Source organism: Chrysochloris asiatica, unplaced genomic scaffold (assembly GCF_000296735.1).
Source record: "Chrysochloris asiatica unplaced genomic scaffold, ChrAsi1.0 scaffold00022, whole genome shotgun sequence".
Taxonomy (NCBI): domain Eukaryota; kingdom Metazoa; phylum Chordata; class Mammalia; order Afrosoricida; family Chrysochloridae; genus Chrysochloris; species Chrysochloris asiatica.
The window spans coordinates 2,347,884-2,355,414 of record NW_006408540.1 but is presented as its reverse complement, the minus strand read 5'-3'; positions in this window follow the sequence as shown (position 1 = coordinate 2,355,414).

The window sequence follows — 7,531 nt, the reverse complement described above, 5'->3', positions numbered from 1 at the left end:
ATATGTTGTTGCAAAACATAAGACATACTGGAAAAGATGTTGTGAAGGTTTGTTTGTGTGTATGTGCGTACAATGATGTAAGGAACCTTCTATAAATATTGACTCTCTCTACCTTTTTGTTTGTTGCTGTTGATGGTGGAGAAAGCATGCTAACTATTAAATATAGTACCTGTGGCTTCTTTTTATAGATTCTGTGAAGTCAAAACCATTCTGACAGTCCTGGGAAGGAGCAGTTATCACTGCAAGATGCCTTTTCCATGCACTCATAGATAGTAAGGGCCAAACAAACAGGCTATTTGCCTTAATTACTATGTATGAAATTGGACAACAGATGTTCTCTTACACGTGGTTTGCCAATTTATTTCATTCTTTTTGTCCATTTACATCAGCCATTCTGAAAATTGAGATGGTGTAATCAGATCTTCTGCTTCTCTTGGTAAACAAAATATAATTTTTCACATTATTATGACATCTTTCAACACAAAACGTGGAAAGAAGAGTGTCTATTACTAGCCCATAACCTTATATCATACACAAATTAAAATCTACACTATCTTTCAGTGTCATTAAAAAAAAAAAAAAATCAAAACATGTTCTCTTTAGAACAGCAGCAGAAAACCCAACAAAGCTATCATACCATCATGCTCTCCAAGATTTTAAAACATCAATAAAAGGCCATTTAACCTTTACTCACCAATTCAGTTTGGCAAATTTGATCACCCATCCCCCAATATTTATGTACCCTAAATGTGACTAGTTTTGAAAGAAACAAATCACTTCTATTTAAATTACTCAACATTGAGCATGCTGTAGAAAATCTCTTAGGATCAGAATCCATTTTTCTATTAAGTCTACCTAATACTTTAGTAACTGCAAAGTGTCTTAGTCCACTTAAGACGGAAACTGACATGGCTTTCTAGTAGGTAGTATAGCTGACCATAGAATATTTAAATTGGTTTCAAATTCTAGGTTTCTATTCTTAGTGCTGTCCTGTTCCTTACCTTAATTCATCTTAGTAGTTTATGGTGCTAGTCATTCACTGTCTTCTTAATGATCACAGATGTTTTAAATGTAATGCTTCCTATCTTCTCATTAATGTTCCTACTACACTCCTTAAGGAAAAATGATCATATTATATACATATTTTCAAATGGATAATCATAGTGTTGAATGATACTGCCCTTGTGGTATTCTAATTATGTATGTGATGTAGAACCTGAGTGCAAGCACCTAGAGGATATATACTAAGTCTACTTATTTTTTAAATTATAGAACTAAGATAAACATGGTAATAAAGAAAATTGAACATTAGAGAAGATTATAAAGTGCCAAGCTGAAATTTTCTCATTTTCTACTTCTACACCAATTTGACAGGAATTACCACATTTAACTTTTTTTTAACTAGTTCTCTTGGTCATTATGTCTATAATATGAAGTATTATGCTTATGTCTTGTTTTCTCATTTATAAACAGTATCAACTGACTCTGTTATGAAAGATGAGAAAATAGCTTATCTATTTGCCTTGTCTTTTCAATTTTTGCTAATTGTATTTTTATTTATTTTTATTCAATTAGATACATATGTACACATAAATATAGTTGCATTTACCATGAATACATAAAAGGGTCCTGGTGTGGCACTGTAGGAAAAGCACTGGACTGCTAACAGCAAGGTCAGTGGTTCAAACCCACTGGTCGTTCCTTGGAAACCCCATACAATGTCACTATGTGTTGGAACTAACCTGATGGCACTTAACAATAACATTACATAAATGGGAAAATGTATGGTTTGTTTCAATGAAGGTTTTTTATCTCCCTTCAATTTTTTCTTGATTTTTTCTCATTCAAGTCACAAATACAGCCACTATCCATTAGTACACATTTTAACTGGTTTCTATATATAATTTCCTATTCATGGTGACCCTACGTATTTCAGGGTAGAGCTAGTTTCCATAAGGTTTTTAATGGCTGCCTTTACAGAAGTAGATCATCAGACCTTTCTTGCAAAGTGCTTCTGGATGAACTTGAACCTCCAGTTTTTGCCATGATTATATCATCACATATAAATATAGTCATGGTGTGGCACTGTGGGTTAATGCGTCAGACTGCAAAGCCATTTGAACTGTAAGGTCGGTCGTTCAAGCTTAGCAGCTGCTCCTTGGAAACCCTGTACAGGGTCACTATGGGTCGGAACTGACTCAATGGCACTTAACAACAACAACAGCACATAGACATATGTAGATATATATTAAATTCTTATGTTACTCGACTCCAATATGCATGGATTTCAGTTAAATAGTGTCAGTCTTCCAACATGTTTCCAATTGCATTTTTGAATAAATTCTCAAGTATGAACTTCAGTCTGCAAATCATTATGTAAATAAAAGATAGGTATCAATGTCAGTGACTAATTATTTAATTCTGTCAAAATCTTTGAGTAATTGATTATTGTCTATTATTCATTTCATGCAAAGACAAAAAAGCATACAGTCGTGTTGCCTCCTTGTCCCAGAGTGACACTTTACAAAAATGGATAATTACAAGATAGCATTCTCCAAAAAAGATGAAAGTACAGTAACACAAAAAGAGAAGTGATTAAGTTGGAACTGAAACTTGATTCAAATATCGATGGAGTAATAGCTAACCATGGGACTATGGACACTGCCCACCACATAACAGCTTGTTGTTGGTAAATGCCGTTGATTTGGTTCTGATTCATAGAAACCAAATAAAGGGTTTCAAGGAGCAGCTGGCGAGCTTAAACCACTGATTTTATGATTCAAACTGACCTTGCAGTTCAGCGCATTAACCCAAAGTGTCACACCAGGTCCATTAGTGAAGGTGAATTTATCCACAGAAATGAGGGAAATGGCTGTAATGAAAAGGATGAAGATGTCGCAGAGGAAGTGGGAAGTGACACTAAACACTTTATGTTAAAGGAACGTATGAAAATATTTTGCAACATCAAGTAAGGAAAGAATAAAATGTCAGAAGTTGATTTAAACTTAGAAAGTAACCTGACAATTTACTAAAATATAGAAAAGATGTTCACTTATACGAAGAGAAGGAAAAGCACTATTCAAACTATTGTTGATAAAAACGTTTGATGCGTTTCTTCAAAGAAATTAAACACTTAAATTCACAATGTTTCTACCATGTGAAATGACGGATATTATTGCCGATATCAGAAGAACCTAGGCTGAAAGCAGAGAATACCAGAAGGATGTTTACCTCTGTTTTATTGACTATGCAAATGTATTTGATTGTGTGATTCCTATGAAATGATAGGTAGCATTATGAAAAATGGGATGCGGACCCTGTACATAGACCAAGAGCCAGTTGTTAAGCAAATCAAGGTGGTGTTGTGTGGTTTAAAATCAGTAAAGGTGTGCCTTGGGGCAGTATTCTTTTAGTATACTTATTCAATCTGTGTGCTGGGCATATAGTTCAAGAAGCTAGACTGGATGATGAAAAACATGCTATCAAGATTGGAGGAAGACTCATTAACAACTACAGATAGGCAGATAACATAATCTTGCTTGCTGGAAGCAAAGAGGATTTGAAGCAATTACCAATGAAGCACTTAGTACAGCTTTAGTATAAATTACATCTCAACATAAAGAAAGCAAATATCCTCATAATTGGACCATTAAGCAACATTAAGATAAATGGAGAAAAGATTGAAGTTGCCAAAGATTTAATTTTACTTGGATCCACAATCAACATATATGGAATCAGCAGTCAGTTTTTAAAGTGTTAAAAAAAAAAAAAAAATGTCACTTTGAGGACTAAGATGTGTCTGGCCTAAGCCATGGCATTTTTAACTGCCTTATATACACGTGAAATCTTGACAATGAATAAGAAAGTCAGGAGAAAAATTATGCATTTGAATTATGGTGTAAAAGAATACTGAATACACCATGAATTGCCAGAAGAACTAAGAAATCTGTACAGTCAGAATGAGTGATCAGGAGGAACCCATGCTTTTCCTGGAGAAGGACATTATGATTGGTAGAGAGCAAAAAAGAGGAAGAGCCTCAACAAAATGAATTGCCCCATCATTGCAATAATGGACTTAAACACAGTAACTATTGTAAGTATGGCATACGACTGGGCAGTGTTTTGTTTTGTCGTACATAAAGTCACACTGTCAACCAATACTGACTTGAGAGTATTTAGCAGTAACAACAACAAATAATTATTTTTTTTATAATTTTTTCTTTGAGGTCCTGGTATGGCACTGTAGGATAAGCACTGGACTGCTAACTGCAAAGTTGGTGGTCCAAACCCACAAGCTCCTGGGAAACTCTATACAAGGTTGCTATGAGTTGGAACCAACTTGACAGAACTTAACAACATACATTTATAATTGAAAGTAAGAGAGGTTTTTAGTACTTTGACTAAAATTGTTAAAGGCCACAGAACAATCATAATTTTCTTCATTGATTACTAAGATCAGTTTACACAGTTTCAGCCTGAACTATTATTTGTTGTGATTTGGATGAAAATTTAGAGAGCCAAGTCTTTCTTCTACAAAATCACTTGGAAAGTTTGAATGACCAACCTATCACTTAATAGATGAGTGCTTAGCTGTTTGCACAAGAATTCCTTTAGGCCTTTACACTGGGCAAGTTTCCTCTGGAGTGAATGAGCCAAGCGAGACAAGAGTAAGAAAACGCACTGAAGGTTTTTGTTTTTGTTTTTAATTTAAAAAATACATATAATCAAATTTCTGATGAAGGAGTCTGGGTGGCACAGTGGGTTAAGTGTTGGGTTGCTAACAACAAAGTTGCTGATTCAAATCCACCAGCCGCACTGGTGGAGAAAGATGAGACTGTTTACTTTTGAAAAGATTTTCAGTATCAGAAACCTTATGATACAGTTTTACTCTGTCCTATAGGCTCTCTCTAGGAGTCCTGGAATAGCACTGTATGATAAGCACTGGACTGCAAACCACAAGGTTCAAATCCACCAGTCTCTCCTTGGAAACCCTATACAGGGTCACTAAGAGTCAGAACTGACACGATGACACTTAAGAACAACAATATAGGGTCTCTGAGTTGGAATTGACTCAAAGGCAGTGGGCAATCTTGAATACTGTCCCATCACTTCTGCTGCATTCTATTCCTTAGCAGTAAGTCAGTAAACCTAGCCCACCTTCAAGAGGAGGGGATTTTTACAAAGGTAAGAATAACCAGAAGCAGAGATTGGTGGGAGCCATCTTAGAGGCTGCCTACCTCAATATGCTAAATTCATAACTTTAAATAATATGCATGCTTAAATTTTGTATCTTAATTCAACCCTCTTAAGATAATATGTCTATACTTCCTGCCATAAAATGAGGAAATTAGTTCTATTTACTTCTCTTTCTTCATCTTACACCTGCTTTCTTAATATCTTTTTTAATCAGCTAGACTATTGCATTGTTAAGTTTGTGACATTGACTTGACAAATATAAATAAATCTTCACTTTAAGTACATGATCCAGGAAGGGTTGTACTCTTTTTCTTCTCCCACCTTCAGATTTGAGAAGGACTTGCTTTGGTAGGCAACGGCCACATTAGAAACCTTAGCCCTTTTAACTTGCGGATAGGGATGAGCACACACACACATACACACACACTGATGATCTATAGACCTTGTTTCATATAATCACCTCAATCGGACTCACTTTCCACTTTCAATATCTAAACCTGACTATATGGGATATGATGTTTCCCAGGACTTAGCAAGGAATAGCTCAGTTAAATTAAAAGGATTTTCTGTTCAAGGTTTGTTTTATTGACTCTTCCACTTCAGTTTATTTATCAATATGGTTGCATCTATTTTTTCTCTCACAAATTCATTGAAACCTATTATCTGTGTATTCACTTTCTGTTATTTTTGGCCATTTTATGAATATTTTGTCATTTTTTACTAATATTTCAATGGAATTCTGGGAAGGATGGTACACAAATCATTGGGGCCTGTTTACTTAGGGGTTAGGTGCTGGGGACAGCATACACAGACCCTGAGTTGATCGGTGGCAGCCCCATTAAACCACCTCTGAATATGATTAGTTTAACCCAGATGCTCTCCTTCCTCCTGAAAGTATATAGGAATATTAAGAACAATGTAGCATTTTAGGTATAGCTAAATGAAGCCCAGTGCCTGAGATCTTGCTCACAAACAAAAGTTTGCAAAGTGTACAGAGACAGCTTGGCTCCTTTCAGGAACCTTGCTTTATGCTATGTATCCTTAAGAACCTGCACGTTGCTACTCTAGATCATTTAAGCCTAAAAGTTAATATATAACAGCTTGATTGAATCTTTGTTTCTGTAAAAATAAAAATGTTAGATTGTTAAGAAAAACTATGAAAATATCTTAAAAGTTGTTCCTGTGAATCATTATGTCCTGTTTTGAATGATTAATCACATTTCAGTTCCATATCCTGTCTTAATCACATCCTCCCTTTGTGACATCCTCCCTGAGTGAGTTACATCCTTCCTTTGTAATAAATCCCTCCCTAAAACAGTGAATAAAAGGCTGAGGTAGAGTGAATTCTGCATGCAATGCTGTGCAATGCTAGGCAAAATGTTTGCAGATCTGTCTACCTGCCAGCTTGCATCATATCTGTGTGTCTGTCTTTTTTGTACATATTTCGTCTCTCTCTTTCTCTATCACTTTCGCCACAGATCTCCCTTCTTCGTGACACCCACACTTCCTTGTCAAGGCGGGACCCCGACATAGGACCTCGACAGTTAGGTAAATTAATTTAATTTATGATTGTATTAGTTCTCTGTTAATGCTGTAATAAATTAACACAAAGTTTAAAGATCAACACTCATCTCTCAGTTTGTTATACTATGGTGTGTTGTGTGTTGTAATGCTGGAAACTATGCCATCAGTATTTTAAATGCCAGTAGCATCAGACTAGGAAGAAGGAGAAGTGAACCACTTCTGAAAGGTTAACCCCTGAAAATCTTAGGAATAGCAGGTGAATAATGTCTGACTTTGTGCTGGAAGACAAAACTCAACTCAGCTTGGAAGGCACAACTTTGCCTCCGCAAAGTAGAGCTGACCTTAATGATGTGGATGGAACAGAGTTTTCAGGATCTTCATTTGCTAATGGGACAAGACTCAAAATGAGAAGAAACAGTTGAAATTTTCATTAATAATCATGACCTGGGATTAAGTAGCATGAATCTAGTAAAACTGGAAGTTGTATAAAACTAAATGGAACATAAAAAGTTCAGTATTCTAGGTGTTAATGAACTGAAATAGATTGTTATTAGCCATTTTGAATCAGACAATCAGAGGATTTACTATGCTGGAAAGAACTGAAGGAATTCACTGTGCAAACATTTCAAGAGGTAGTATATGATCAAAACCTGATGGTACCGAAGGAAGAAATTCAAGGTGCACTGAACACATTATGGAAAAACAGGCTTCAGAAACTGATCGAATACAAATAGAAACGTTTCAACAAACTGATGTAACCCTGGAGCCACTCAGTCATCTATGCCAAGAAATTTGTACAACAGCTACCTGG